The sequence below is a fragment of the Leopardus geoffroyi genome, chromosome E1 (assembly GCF_018350155.1).
Source record: "Leopardus geoffroyi isolate Oge1 chromosome E1, O.geoffroyi_Oge1_pat1.0, whole genome shotgun sequence".
NCBI lineage: Eukaryota > Metazoa > Chordata > Mammalia > Carnivora > Felidae > Leopardus > Leopardus geoffroyi.
In genome coordinates, this window is record NC_059330.1 from 41,130,879 (window position 1) to 41,147,436 (window position 16,558).

A 16,558-nucleotide genomic window follows, 5' to 3' on the forward strand; every position below is an offset into this window, starting at 1 on the left:
AAACTCAGTAGTCCCCCTGAGATGGTATGAGCAAAAGTCTGATAATTGTGGCTTATAATTAACTCATGCACCAGCTAATATTATTTAAGTCCTCAAATACTGAAGGGAACAGAGTTATCAATTCCTAAAAGGTCAAGATCAATAATATCCATCCTTCTAGTTTATTTTTTTCCTGCCTACCTATATTTTCTATATTTACTACAATAAGTATGTTTTGATATTGTAATGCTTAAACCTGGTAGACCTATTATTTTACATAAAGTGTGTCCTCTCCCATTAAAGTATTTATTAGTTTTTTTTTGTCTTCCCAAGATAGTGCATGGAACCTGATACTGCCACACGCAAACTGCCTGGTAGATTAGTTATACATAGAATTCAGTTCTTAGGTTTTGTTCTAACTTGAAGTAGAAACGCAGGTAAAACATGAGGCCTTGCCATTCCACTTTCAACTCAAAGATATATAGACACACATATATATACTCATATATACATACATATGATATATTTAGTGATAAAAAATTTTATATATTAAGAAGCCATCTTCATGGTTGTATATCAGTGTGGATGTACTTAATGCCACTAAACTGCACACTTAAAAATGACTAAAATGGAAAATTCTGTTATGTATATTTTGCCACATTAAAAAATAGTTTAAGAGTTTTCTCAAATTAAAAAGTGCAATTGACTTGTGTGTATGGACCCTGTATCTTGTAACCTTTCTAAACTCAGTTATTGGTTCTAATAGCTTTTTATATATTCCTTAGGATTTTCTATGTACAATCATGTCTTCTACCTTCTGTAAATCAAGACAGTTTTATTTCTTCCTTAAAAGACAAGAAAAGGCAGATGAGCACTGACTGTTGTATATAAGTGATGAATCACAGGAATCTACCCCCCAAAACCAAGAGCACACTGGATACATTGTATGTTAGCCAACTTGACAATAAATTAAATATATATATATTTTTTTTAATTTTTTTTTCAACGTTTATTTATTTTTGGGACAGAGAGAGACAGAGCATGAACGGGGGAGGGCCAGAGAGAGAGGGAGACACAGAATCGGAAACAGGCTCCAGGCTCTGAGCCATCAGCCCAGAGCCCGACGCGGGGCTCGAACTCACAGACCGCGAGATCGTGACCTGGCTGAAGTCGGACGCTTAACCGACTGCGCCACCCAGGCGCCCCAAATTAAATATATTTTTTAAAAAGGCATCTCTACCTCAACAAAGCAAAGGCTACCAGAGCGTAAGATCTTTTTTTCTGTACCCTTAAACGTTTGTAAAATATGCCAAGGAGGAGGAACCACATCACACAGATGTCAACTCAGATTAGGGAAGATAAGATTTAAATTACTCTGATTCCAACATGTGAGAACGGTTTGAGAATGACTTTGCTTCAACCTGTGATTAACAGAAAAACACAGTAAGCCATGTATCATTTCTGAGCCATGGAGGTGTTATAGCAGAGGGAAGTGGACACAGGTTGTTTCCAGGGTCCCTTGGTTCATCAGCTCCTTATTTGATTGCAGGGTGATTTAACCAAGGAGCATTGACTGCTTCAGCCTGTTTGGCCTTGATCAATCCAGAAAATACACTCGCTGATTTCCTTTTATCGATAGTTTACAGGTGGCAATCAGGCAAGTCAGGGAAGGGACCCTGACAGTTTTCACTCGAGAATGCTCAGAACAGTCACAGAAAGGCCCTGAACACCTACCGAAAGGGATGGCCTGAGACCTGCCGGCCCAGGGTCAACAGCCAAATTAAACTGGAGAGGTGAGGAGCCAGAGGGACAGGCAGGCCAGGATTAAGGGAACAGGAGCTCTGAAACAAGCAAACAAAAACTATTCATAAAAAGTGCTAAAAGGTGAGAGGTGCCTGCCTGGCTCAGTTGATAGAGCATGAGACTTGATCTTGGGGTCATGAGTTCAAGCCCCACATTGGGTGTAGAGTTTATTTAAAAATAAAATCTTGAAAAAAAAAGAAACCTGCTAAAAGTGAACAGAAGGGTGGACCTTCCAATTTGCGATTAGACTGTTAAATAACTATTAGAACCTTGTCATGTTGATTTAACAAACCAGAGATAGAGAGCAGGATACTAAAACCATGTCAAAAGTTAATTTTTAATAGCCTCCTAAACAGTTTCAGTCTTAAAATTTTTTATTTGAATATAGTTGACACACTGTGTTACATGAGTTTTAGGTCTACAACTTAGTGAGTGACTCTCCATCTCTATATGTTACGCTGTGCCTAACTAGTGTTAATTAGCCAAATACACCAGCCTGGTATAGCTAGAGGGATGCATTGATAGCATAATAAACATTTATAGAGTCAAAATGGACCCAAAATTTCAACCTCCTACAAAAACAATGGAAGCTCTAGAAACAAAGGAAAAATAACTCAATCCCAGACACCTGAAGAGATCAATTTATAAAATATAACAACACATTAAAGCAGTCATAGGAGGGGCGTCTGGGTGACTCAGTGGGTTAAGCGTCAGACTTCAGCTCAGGCCATGATTTCATCGTTCGTGAGTTCGATCCCCAGGTCGGGCTCTGTGCTGACAGCTCAGAGCCTAGAGCCTGCTTCGGATTCTGTGTCTCCCTCTCCCTCTGTGCCCCCCCCACCCCCGCTCTTCTCTCTCTCTCTCTCTCTCTCTCTCTCAAAAATAAATAAACATTAAAGCAGTTGTAGGAAATATTCTATCTAACCATGTTGGAAATATTTTAAAATTTTATCAGAAAAAGAAAAAATTACAACGTTCACAATAAAAGAAAGGAAAACAGACCGAGCACAATAATACTATGACTTGTAGATCATGCAAAAACATTTATTTTTCTAAAACAAAACAAAACACAGGCTCTGCTTCCTCATTTAGGAAATTAAATGTTGAAATAGATTGGGTACCTTATATGAGCTAGAGGTATGCTGGTCAGGGACAGAGGCCTCCAGGCAGCTCTCTGTGTAGCCAACTGCCTCTTCCCCTCCCTTTCCTTGGGGCGCTGTAGGACATCATCATTTTCTTTCTTTTTTTTTTTTTTTTTTTTTTTGAGATTTTTAAAAATGTTTTTTATTTATTTTGAGAGAAAGAGAGAGAGAGCAAGAGCATGAGTGGGGAAGGGGCAGAGAGAGAGGGAGAGAGAGAATCCCAAGCAGGTTCCACGTTGTCAGCACAGAGCCCAATATGGGGCTCGAACTCACACCATGAGATCATGAGCTGAGCCGAAATCAAGAGTCAGATGCTTAACTGACTCAGCTATCCAGGCACCCTGGACATCATCACATTCTATGTGAATACTGTGGGGCGAGGTTGGGATAAATGATCCCCACATCCCATCCAGCTCTAGGATGCTATCACTGTACCCCCGATAAATCAACGCTGCAATGCATGGTCTCGACAAAGTGAACAGACAGAACCTCTGTTCTACACACAAGGTAGAACATATAATGGAAATGGCAGAGATATTCCTATCTTTCTAAAAGCTACTTTTCTGGAAAGTATGTTTAAAGAATATCGACTTTTTTTTCTTTTTAAGTTAAATACATTTTAAGGCAGGCATTCCTAGCAAACTGTGTTCTGAGGAAGACTGGAATGAGGGCCTAAGGTCATACACTTTATGACTGACACTGTAGCTATTACCAAGGGTGAGCATGGATGTGGCAATTGGGAGTAACATGGACGTGAACTAAGGACAGTCATGGAATCCGAAAAATGCCATCATGAAATACATCATTTCCGGTTAAGTGCTATGAAAAAGGATGCAAAAAAGACAGAAAACCTATCACTTAAGTTTCCCACATCCCTTCTCCAATGGGCATAAAGATATTATGACAATCAATTATTTAGCAGCGCCTGGGTGGCTCAGTCGGTTAAGCACCCAACTTCGGTTCAGGTCATGGTCTTGCGTTTCAGGGGTGTAAGCCCCGCGTCAGGCTCTGTGCTGAAAGCTCAGGGCCTGGAGCCTGCTTTGGATTCTGTGTCTCCCTCTCTCTCTGCCCCTCCCCTGCTCATGCTCTGTTTCTGTCTCTCTCAAAAATAAATAAACATTTAAAAAGTTTAAAAAAAAGAACAATTATTTGAAAAACATTGTGTGGGGGCACTTGGGTGGTTCAGTCGGCTAGGCACCAACTTCAGCTCAAATCATGATCTCACAGTTCATGGGTTTGAGCCCTGCGTCGGGCTCTGTGTGCTGACAGCTCAGAGCTTGGAGCCTGCTTCAGATTCTGTGTCTCCCTCTGTCTCTCTCCCCTCCCCGGCTTATGCTCTCTCTCTCAAAAAATAAATACATAAGCATTAAAACAGACACACACACACACACACACATGCACACATTGTATGATTTCTTTCACAGAGGCACTGGCAACATTCACAAACTTACTTCAGCTTTCAAGAGATTCCTAAAAGAATGTTCTCAAATTTACACTTGGCCTAAGTTTTCATTTAAAATCAATTGTGAAGCACATGGGGGTAAATACATGATCCTTGCTGCTTTCTGTAAGTTTTTAAACTTCCAAAATCAAAACTTTGAAAGTTCAATCATGGGGCGCATGGGTGGCTCAGTGGGTTAAGCATCCCACTTTGGCTCAGGTCATGATGTCATGGTTCATGAGTTCAAGCCCCACATTGGGCTCTGTGCTAACAGCTCAGAGCCTAGAGCCTGCTTCGGGTTCTATCTCCCTCTCTGGCTTACGCTTTGTCTCTCTCGCTCTCTTTCAAAAATAAACATCAAAAAAAAAAAAAAAAAAAGAGTTCAATTGTGGACTGTATGTATTTTTAAATGTTTAGGTTGTTTTTGTTTCTGTTTTGTTTTGTTTTGTTTTGTTTTGTTTTATGTGAAGTACTAAGCTGGATCCTGAGTGCGTGGTTTCAGCCTGGTCAGTCATATCACTTTTCAGCACTCGGGTTTCTATAAGAGAAATGAAAAGACTCACTTAAGCATGTTGTAGAACAGTGCTCCTTACGCTTTTATGCACGTACAGAGAACCCCAGGATCTCCTAAAAATACAGATTCTGATTCAGTGGAACTGAGGTGGGATCTGAGATGGTGTCTTTTCTCGAGCCTCCAGGTATGCTGAGGAGGAGCATAACTGGAGAACGGTGGCTCTCAAAATTGGTGTGTGAGAATCACCCAGAGGGCTTGTTAAACCAGATTGTTGGGTTTCTGACTTAGAAGTGTAGAAATTCTGTCTTTCTAGCACGTTCCCAAGCAATGCTGGTGCTGCTTGTCTGGAAACCACACTCTGAGAACCACTGCTGTCAAGGAAAGACTATTGGATTGTGTGAGAGAGGGAAAATGTGGGGTTAGCATCCACTGTGGCTAACTGGCCCTATGACTCTATCAGGTAGAAATACATTCGCCTGCAATTAACAGAACAGTCATCAGTAGCCTAAACAAATAGTATAGTTTGTTTTTCTCTCTTGGTAAGTCCAGAGGTGGGCAGTCCGGCGTTTGGGACATCTATTAGGAAGCCACCAAGGACGCCTGGCCTTTCTATCTTTGTGTTCCACCATCACTCACATGTGGCCTTTGTGCTGATGATGACTGCTGGACCAAGTTCCAAGCAGAAGACTAGGAGCAGGGCAGAGGGGGACGGGGGCCTCCAGCTTCACTTGCCCTTTTGGAAAAGTTTTCCCAGGAATCTTGCTCCATGACTTCTGCTTACATTCCACTGGGCAGAACTGAAGCAACCATAGACCCATCATTGACTAGGGAGAGGGGGTTGGATTCGCCAACCAACATTAATAACCACAGTGGCCTCAGACACACACACAGATCTTAACATCATATCAAGACTACAGAAGTTCTAAAACCTAAGGACATATCTCAGCTCTCTGAATCCTCGCCTCCTCATCCGTAAAGTGTATGGGGTGCACTATGGGCATTTTGGGCAGGACAGTTCATCCCTGTGGGGCTCTCTTGCACACTGCAGGACATTAAGCGTCTCTGATCTCTGGGTACCAAATGCCAGGATCCCCCACCCCTGCTATTGCGATGAAACCAAATAGGCCTCTCGGTTGGGGTGGGGCATGGGAGGGGACTAGCCTGTGGGATTGGAAGCCACTGTCCTAGATCGGGTCTGGTCCACAGCTGTCTGATTCTCTCCAGCCTCTTTGATAAAAGCTAGTTATTTTTTGAAGCCCTGGCTACACAGCAGGAGCATGGGTCCCCATTCTCCACTCCATGGTGGGTAGGTATTGTTTTATCTCCTTTTAAGACAATCATTATTTTACCTTATTAAAAAAGCCCTCCTCCTCCTTTGGGGCACATGTTAGTCACCACCATCACACTCTTCCCCTACTTGTTCCAATGATCTACGTATTTCCAAATCACTCTCCTATCCAGACTTTCCCCTCTAAGTTTTACCTTCCTCCTAGGCAACTTTTACATCCACATGGATGGTCCTGACTGGACTTGACCTCCTCACCTCAAAGGCCCTTTACTACTTGTCTCCTTGTCACCCACACAATGGACAGACCTCAGCACTTGCCCTCCTATGAACTGCTCCTTAACCTTAAACTTGCCTGGCTCTCTCTTGTACCGCCACTTCCTGTACCTCCACCTTCTCGTTCCCTTTGCCCCATTCTTCTTCCTGATGTTGATTTTAGTCCAAGCTAGCAGCCCCTTCCTAGCTTCACATCCTTCTCCACGCAGCCTGGACAAGCTGATCCATTCCTCCTGCATTCCCCTAATCTTCACCCCATTCTCCTGGTTAAACCCCAGCCCCAGCTCTAGCTGACTTTCTGCCCTCTGACTCCCACACTTGAGCAGCTGAACGCTGCCCCGAGACAGTGCACACCCACACAGACTGTTGCCGTGACAACCTGGTGGTGGGCTGGTGGTGGTCCCTCTACTTGTCCTTGTCAGCCCTCTCCTGTTCCCTACCTTATCATCTCCCCTGTCATTCGCACTCTTAGCAGATAACTTCACTCCTACTTGACAGTGAAAATAGAAGCCATCAGTCAGAAGCCCCCTCAACTTCCTGCCCCCCACTGCCACCCCACTAAAGCACTTATTTTTATCTACTCATCCTTTCCTCCCTTTTATTGTGGGAAAAGTTTCCTTCCTGTGGTTAATCCCTCCACCTGAGCCCTACATCCCAATAGCTCCAGCCTCCCCAGGGACCTTGGCTCTCAGAGTCTCCTCTCTGTGCCTTTAGTATTGCCACACTGAAACCTCTCCTCTGTTCTAAAAAGCAGTGTTCTCCAGACTCCACAGACCCATCCCCACTGTACAAATTTCCCCTTCTCTCTTGTCCTTTGCAGCCACACTTCTTAACCTTTCTCACACCATGGATGCCTTGGCCGTTGGGTGGATAATGTTTTTGAATGCATGCAATATATATAGAATTACCCTGGAAGCCAATTATAGTGAAATCCAGTGGTTACAATATATTTTTTAAACTTGTGACATAGCAATACATGTGCTTCTTTCTTTTATTCTTGTGTGTCCTTTATTAAGGCATTCAATAACAAAATCTTGTGTTACCTATAATAACCCCTGTATTGTTAAGTAGCGATGATTTTAAACACTATTTTGCAACATCTGCATCAACTGCAAGGTGAAGTAAATATAGCTGTGATTTTTCCAGGTAACAAAGTCACAGGCACTACTATACTACTGAAGAATAACGTCTGCAGTCATAATTGAAGGGAAAACTATACTCTAAATTTTATTGTATTTCTTTTAAAGTTTATTTATTTATTTTGAGACAGAGAGAGCGAGAGTAAGTGGGGTGGGGGGCAGAGAGAGAAGGAGAGAGACGATTCCCAGCAGGTTCCATGCTGTTCATGCAGAGCCCAATGTGGGACTCCACCCCAGAAGACTATATTTTAAAAACAGGTGAGTGAGGGGCACCTGGGTGGCTCAGTCAGTTAAGCATCCAACTCTTGATTTTGGCTCAGGTCATGATCTTACACTTGGGAGAGCGAGCCCCACATCAGGCTCTGCACTGGGCATGGGACCTACTAAAGATCCTCTCTTTCCCTCTGCCTCTCCCCCTCTCCCCCACTCAAGCTCTCTCTCTCTCTTAAAACTAACTAAAATAACTAAATAACTAACTAAGTAACTAACTAAATAAATAAAATGTGAATGAAAAATCAACATGAAATTTTTTCCCATCCAAGTTCATGGGTCCCCTGAATTCTATCCATAGATCCCCTGGAGGGGAGCAGTGGGCACCAGATTAAAACGCCTGTTTTAAAGGCCATCCTCCCTGCCCACCTCCTCATCTTCCTCACATCTCAATTTTATGAGTCTTCAAGTATCTGTTAGTGCCAACTACGTATAAGGGTAAGTAACCTTTAGCAATCAGGTTTTTACTCTCATGGCCCAGGCTCAATATCCTCACCAAAGTCACCAATGGTTCCCCAAATTTGAAGGTCTCTTCTCTATCTCCATATGGCTCCAAATTATTTCCTTTTTAGAATTTTCTCTTTCCTAGGCTTCTGCAGTATCCTTCTCTATGGCTATGCCTTGAGCTGCGAGTAAAAACTGAATCCAAATGAAACAGATTAAACCATAAGGAAAAATAGATCATACATTTTAAGAAGTGCAGATATGGGGTTGCTGTAGGGCTGATTAATGTCCTGGCTTAGCAATGTCATCTGGGACCCAGGGGCTTGGCATCTTTCTGCTCTACCAGCCTCAGCATGATGGCTTATCCTCAAGATGTTCTACCCTACATATTAAAGGACTATAGCAGGCCCAGGTGCCATATCCAAATGTGAGAACGTGCAGCTGAAGAATAGAGTATGTCTCTTCCTGTCTATTTCTTTAAAAAAAAATTTATGTTTATTTATTTTGAGAGAGAGGGAGCACAAGTAGGGTAGGGACAGTAGGGACAAAGAGAGGGGGGAGAGGGAGAATCCCAAGCAGGCTCTGTACTCTCAGTGCAGAGTCTGACATGGAGCTCAAACTCATGAACTGCGAGATCATGACCTGAGCTAAAGTCGGACGCCTAGCCGAATGAACCACCCAGGCACCCCCCTGTCTATTTCTAATCAGGGAGGAGACCTTCCTCAGGAGCCCCCAGAAATCTTTCCTCACATCACATTGACCCGAATTGCATCATATGTCCCTTCCTAAATCATTCCCTGGCAAGGAAATGGTGACGGCCATAATTGGCTTGGATTAATCAGGATTTATTGCCAAACCACTTGGAAGAAGGGTGGAATGCAGAACAAAACCAGGGGCTCTGCCAGAAGTGAATAGGCAATCAAACCTCACTGATACACACCAGTTTTTCTTCTGCTTTTTGCTCGCTCCTTCATTTTTCTTTGAGATGCAGTCTTCCTACCCCTTAGGTGTTGTGTTCTATCAGGTTCTATCCCAGTCCCCTTGCAGGACCATCCCACACCACAAAATCGCCCTGAGTGATCCTATTCACGCCTATGGCTTGAACTGCCACTTGGGTATGGCTTGCTCTCCACCTAGAACTCACTCCTTGGCTCTAGGCCTGTGAATTCTCTGTCGCTTACTGGGCCCCAGCTCCACGTGAATATTCCCCTACTCAAACTCAGTTTGTGCATCCATGCACCCCCTGACTTCCTTGTGTCTCAGACAACAGCCCTGCCTTCACCCAGTAATTGAAATCTGTCCTCTCAGAATCCTTCCTCTCCCTTACCCGCATTACATAATCAGCCATCCTAAACTCCTGTAGATTCTCTCCACTCAAGTGTCTTTAGAATCTGTCCCCTCCTCTCCATACTTGGGCAGGGCCCTGCTCATTTCAGGCCTGGCTGATAACCTTGCCTCTTGCTTTACTCCAGCATACCTGTGTCACTGATGCCGGGCGGATCTTTCTCCACTCCTGTTCACCAACCTTCAGCAGCTTCCTATTTTGCAAGGCACATCCAGGTCTGGTCCCTGCTGACGTGTCCAGTTCACTACCTGACACTTTCCGCATTCACCCTAAACCCAACTTGGCATCTCTCACATCCAGCTCACACACATGTTCTACTTCCGCGCCATCAGCCCTCTCAACACAGACACATGTGCAGGCACATACACACCTTTTTTTCCCCTCCACATATACTCAAAAATACTTTCATGTTTTGACAAAAACTTATTTTTGTCACCTACCATGTGTTGGTCACCTTTCCATGCTGATGATAGCCCTACCTGATATTTTTTACAAATGACTCCTTTATGTCCCTTATTAGGGATCACTGTAATTTATTAAGAACACCTATACATGCATCCTTGTCCATATGTCCTAGCACATGTCCCTAGTTATAAGGGACTCAGGCAATTCCTGGAAGCAGAATGGCTGGGTCAAAGATTATGTGATTTTTACATATCAAGAGAACTGCCAGCTAACCCTCCAGAATGTATCCATTTAAACTACCACCAAAGGCATATAAAAATACTGTATAAAAGCACCCATTTGTCAGAACCCCCATCCACACTAGATATCTTTTTTAATTTTTTTTTTCAACGTTTATTTATTTTTGGGACAGAGAGAGACAGAGCATGAACGGGGGAGGGGCAGAGAGAGAGGGAGACACAGAATCGGAAACAGGCTCCAGGCTCCGAGCCATCAGCCCAGAGCCCGACGCGGGGCTCGAACTCATGGACCGCGAGATCGTGACCTGGCTGAAGTCGGACGCTCAACCGACTGCGCCACCCAGGCGCCCCCACACTAGATATCTTTAAATTTTTGCTTGTCTAATATTTTGCCCTAAATCTGTATTTTTCTGACTACTAATGAGACTGCTATTTTACATTTTTAATTTATCATGAACCATTTATTCCTTTTACCCATTTTTTAGTATTTGTTTTCTTCTTCCCCCCCTTTTTTATTAAGTAAACTCTACCCCCAAAATGGGGTTCAAACTCACAACCCCAAGATCAAGAGTCACATGCCTATTAACTAACCAAAATTTAAATAATAGCTTGAAACAAAACAAAAAATAAATACATAAATAATAAATCGTAAAAGAGAAGAAACAAAGAGTCACGTGCCCTACCAACTGAGCCAGCCCGACACCCTCTTGCTTGTTTTCTTCTTACTGGTTTGTCTGCCCTTCCGTTTTCTCCACCTGGCCAATTACTACCAAACTTTCAAGACTTAGGCCAGGCACCACCTCTTCCAAAAAGTTTTCTCCAATTCTTTGGCTTCTCCCAGCACCCACCCTCAAGTTAAGCCCCCCTACTCTGCACTCTCTGCTAACCTTGCTGTGTATTTATCTCTTCCACAAGGCCATGAACACCAAGGCTTGTTACCTCTACTTCTCCAGTTCACATTAGTGTGCCCCTGCATGGGATAGGTGCATAATCCAAGAATGAAACAATGTGCAAATGATCCACAAATAGGATCACTTTTAGGCTTATTTCCTTTGTCCTGTTCCTTGAGAAAACAATTCAGAACAAAATAACCTGGTTTGTTCTATTTCATGACCAAAATGTGATTTTAACATAACTCCTTCATACAAAGAGCTTCAGCCCTTCACGTTTATTGTTTTAATTTTTCTTTGGCTTCATTTTGAAGGTGAAACCCCCTGGGGTCATAGGATCCCAGTCTCAAGACCTGAAGCTGCTCCAACTAGCTCTCTTCCTCCCAGTCCCTGACACACCCTCCTTTCCCTACCTCATACCTCTGCCTCCTTACCTCCCCAACATACCTGTGCTTCTGGCATATCTGTACTCCTGCAGGCCAGGTGTCCAGGAAGACCAGAAATGAAGGTGCAGCCAAAATATTTCACTCAACCTGGAATATCCAATAAAGGCTTAGGACATTTAACAAACTTGTTAGTTTACAAACGCTGCATTTATTATCAGAGGCAGACCAAAGCCTCAGACAAAGGAATGCCACAACCCCACTACATTATCATAACCTGGATCAGAGAACACGGAGCCAAGCAAATTGAACTCAGTGCTCAATAATCAATCTCTGGGTAATGACCTCGAGCCCCTGGATCTGAAACCCATGAAAGAGACCATGAACCTAGTCCTGTTGCTCAATAGAAGGTAGGTCTGAAACCGAATCTGTAGGATCATGCCAAATAATATGAGGTTTTAATTTTTTGCAGTTTATTCAAAGGAACCACTTATTTTTTTTTTTTTTTTACCCTGAAAAAGATCTTTCATCTGTAGCAACAGCCAAATTACACTTCAGTTCCCACTGCATCTAGCAGTAACCACAACAGTGGCTATTATGTGTTGAAGGTTTTCTGTGAGTCTGGCACTGTGCTAGGTGCTGATGTATCACCTCATTGAACCAACATGGACTGGTCAGTTCTCAGCAGAAATGGAAAGCATAACCTGTTAATAACTGGGGGGATTTACGTTCAGCTCTATACATAAGCACATCTCCAACCCATTTCTACAGGTGAGGAGGAGCCCCCAGCTTGCCAGAGATGGCTTCTTCGAGGAAACTTACCTTGCAATTTCTCCAATTCAGATCAATTCACACGTTCTAACCTGTTTGTCTATAAACTAGGATTTGAAGGAAGTTTTCCCACTTCTGGGAGACCAGAAGGAGGAGCAAGGCACTATTATTAATCCTCAGAAAAGGTTGAAATTAAACTCCCTCATTTCACAAGAGTTCATAAACTGCTTCCAGCTTATTATTTTAAAGGAAGCAAACAGCCATTCCAGACTCACAAGGACGGGAGGCCTGGCAAGTTTACTCTCATCTCTAAAGCCTCCCTCTTCACCTGGGCACTCAGAGAGGGGCCTAGTGAAGCCTCTGAAGACAGCCAGCCCTTAGGAGCAGTTCTGTCAGGGGAAGGGAGCCCCAAGGAGGAGATCTGACCCTACCTCAAACTTCAAGGGGAGCACCCAGACCCTCCCTGAAAAGGCGAGGCTGCCAGTCCTCCTGAGGGACATCCCTAACAGCCTGGCCCAAATGGAGGAAGCAGGCTGGGGGACTGGGGTAGGGTGAGGGGAGGGGAACTGAGCAGAGGCTTGGGAGGGGACAGGTATGGGGCAAGCCAGAGCCTTCTAAAGAAGCCCAGAGGATTCATGGCGGCCAGCCCTGGAAGGTGGCCGAGTTCTCATAAAAAAAGAGAAAGTGATAGAGAAAAGAATACAAAAACCTTTGTCTGAGCATGACTCTTGCCAGCGGTGCCTCTGCCAGAGCCTCTGCAGCAGCTCCCAGAGAAAGCCCTCCAGACAGGGACAGACAGACAGCCCAATGGAGCAGAAGAGCAGCCAGAAGCCAGCCTGCATCAGAGTGGGGGTTTGGAATGTGCTGGCGCTGGGGGGCACCGCACCCACTCTTCAATAATTGGCTGGGAGACCACTGGCCATCCATATGGAAAAGATAAAGTGGATCCCTATCTTACAGCAGGCCTCCAAATAGGTTCCAGATGAACTAAAGACCTACAGAGTGTTTTGTTCGGGGCAAATTATGCTCAGAGACTAAGTTTGTCCTTGCCAATAATTTATTTAACACAGGTTCACTCTAAGAATTACAATTTATAATAATAATATTTCACAAGCCAATAGCATACAGGATGATGTCTCTTAATATGCCAATAAAGAAATAACATGCTCCAAATCAATGATAGATTAATTACATTATTGTTCCAGGTAAAAGGGAGATGGAATAAATAAAGTCCAATATTAGCTGAGGTGTACCTTTCTACAAGTTGGTTCTTGGGAGTGTCAGTCCTTCCAACTAAAAGCTGGGTATCAGCTGCCTGCTTAGGACCCTCACTGCTGGGGCACTTAGCTGGTGGGAGACGGAGCCAGTGTTGGCAGGCAAGGTAGGCTGCTCTGAAGATTATTACTGCAGGGACTGCTACACAGCTTGGACCACTGCCTATGAGGAGTAGCCTCACTAAGGCAGAAGCAGATGTCCCTTCTCTTCCTGAGACTGCTGCATGGTTTAACACCACTGCTAACACCAAGGTAGCCTTGCCATCGCAGCCACAGTCCGAGTAAGTGTCTCAAGATCCCCAGAGAGCTATTAGATCATCAAAGAGTAGCCTTGTCCAGACCAAATGCTTTCGAGTTGCTGGTCATTCTTCTTAATTTTTATATTATTTTATTTTTTATTTTTTATTATATTTTTTTCAATATATGAAGTTTATTGTCAAATTGGTTTCCATACAACACCCAGTGCTCATCCCAAAAGGTGCCCTCCTCAATACCCATTCCTCTTAATTTTTAAAGTTTAAAAGTATACCACGTGATGGACACCATGGCCTTTACTATGGTGTTGATGATGTAATGGTCCTCATCACTCCAGGTGCTAGAGTTTGATAAGAAAGTTCTAATATCCAACTTCAAAACAATTTCATGAAAACAAGTTCAAACCACAAACAACTTTGTCCAAAACAAGCTTTCAAAACATGGATTTGAAATCATAACAAGTCAGCACACAACACGGGGAACAAGCAAAACTACTATGGGGCTTCTGGAAGAAAACATAAAAGGACAGCTTTATGATACTGGGAAAGGGATGCTATCTTTAACAAGGTATAAAACATACAAAACAGAAAGGAAAATAAGGATAACTGTCTACATTAAAATCTTCTCTAGGCCAAAAGACACCACATGCAAAGTATAAAGACAAGCCATAGACCAAGAGACAATATTTGCAACCCATACAACCAGGAAAAAAATCTGTGGAGTATCTTATTATGTCCAAAAGAAATAGACCAATAGAAAAATGGGCAAAAGATATGAACAGGCAATTCTCACGGTACTAACAACAGCAACAACAACAAATCAGATGAACTTCACTTGTGATCATAACTAGAAATTATATAACCATGAGATCCCCCTGGGCATCCATGGGATGGACAAAAATTAAGATCTGACAATCCAAGTGTGGATGCAGGTTTAAGGAAATGAAAACTCCATTGCTGGTAAGGGTGTACAACCATCTAGGAAAAAACATGTGAAACCTTGTAAAGTTTGTAAACCTTCTAAAGAAGATGCACATGCCAGTGGTAGAGATATTCTCCTTCACGTTCACAAGTGACAAATCCTATATTCACTCTATGTAACAGGGGATAAGTAGAAACAATCTAATCACCCTTGTGTGGAAATAGTATAAACTAGCTTATTCATCCAATGAAACACTATAAAGCAGTTAAAAAGAATGAAATAAATCTACATGCATCAGCATTGCTAAATCACAAAAATATAATGTAGGGTGAAAAAAGTAGGTTACAAAAGTATAGTATATATACTCTAATACCATTTATAGAAAATTTCAAAACAAAAAAATATATAATAAAAGTACAGAATCATGCTTGTATGTTTGAAACTTTGTAATTTAAAATAAAACAGAAACCACAATGAGATATCACTTCACACTCATTAAGATGGCTATTATTAAAAACCAAACGGGGGCGCCTGGGTGGCGCAGTCGGTTAAGCGTCCGACTTCAGCCAGGTCACGATCTCGCGGTCCGTGAGTTCGAGCCCCGCGTCAGGCTCTGGGCTGATGGCTCAGAGCCTGGAGCCTGTCTCCGATTCTGTGTCTCCCTCTCTCTCTGCCCCTCCCCCGTTCATGCTCTGTCTCTCTCTGTCCCCCAAAAAATAAATAAACGTTGAAAAAAAATTAAAAACAACAACAACAACAAACAAACCAAAACAAAACAAAGAACGTAACAAGTGTTGGTGAGGATGTGGAAAAATTGGAACCCCTGTGCATTACAGGTAGGAATGTAAAATAGTGCTGCCACAATAGAAAATGGTACCAGGGCGCCTGGGTGGCTCAGTCGGCTATCATCTGACTCTTGGTTTTGACTCAGGTCATGATCTCTGGGTTCATGGGTTTGAGTCCTGCATTGGGCTCTGCGTGGATGGTGAGGAGCCTGGTTGGGATTCTCTCTCCCTCTCTCTCTCTCTCTCTGCCCCTCTCATGCATGCATTCTCTCTCTCTCTTTCTCTCTCAAAATAAATTAAAATACAAAAGAAAGAAAATGGCACAGCAATTCCTCAAAAAATTAAACATAGAATTACCATATGATCCAGCAATTCTGCTTCTGGGTGTATACCCAGAATAATTGAAAGCAGGGACTCAAACTTATTTGTACACACCCATGTTCATGGCATAATTATTCACAACAGCCAACCCCAGCGTCCATCTACGGATGAATAGACAAACGCAAAATGTGGCATAAACATACAACGGAATATTATACATCCTTAAAAAGGAATGAAATTCTGGCACATGTTACAACATGGGAGTAACCTTGAGGACATTATGCAGTGAAATAAGGTAGACACAAAAGGACAAATACTATGCAATTCCATTTATATAAGATACCTGGTCAAAGTCATAGAGACAGGCAGTAGGATGTTGATGGGGATGGAGATGGAGAGTTATTATTTATGGTACAGTGTTCGGTTGGAAAGGTGACGAAGTTCTAGGGATGAATGACAGTGATGGTTGCGCAACGGTGTGAATGTACATTATGCCACACAACTGTCCGATTAAAGAGGATTAAAATGGTGAATGTTATGTTAGGTATATTTAACTTAAAAAGAGAAATTGAAAAAAAGACTGGCTTGAAGCCAGCCCCTCTATCCAGAAGAGCCGCCAAGCCGCTCACCCGTCTGTAGCACGCAGCTGACTCGATACACCTGGACCGCCCCTCCC

The 16,558-nt window shown here is 43.0% G+C and overlaps 1 long non-coding RNA gene across 1 annotated transcript; it reads right to left on the reverse strand.

The window, feature by feature from the left end:
- Window positions 1-1,472: 1,472 nt before the first annotated feature.
- On the reverse strand, window positions 1,473-16,551 carry LOC123603751. The gene is made up of 3 exons (XR_006714983.1): window positions 16,512-16,551; window positions 11,620-11,705; window positions 1,473-1,820 (listed from the first exon to the last, which is right to left on the reverse strand). It is a non-coding gene; the product is annotated as an uncharacterized LOC123603751 (long non-coding RNA).
- Between the last annotated feature and the right edge of the window lie 7 nt (window positions 16,552-16,558).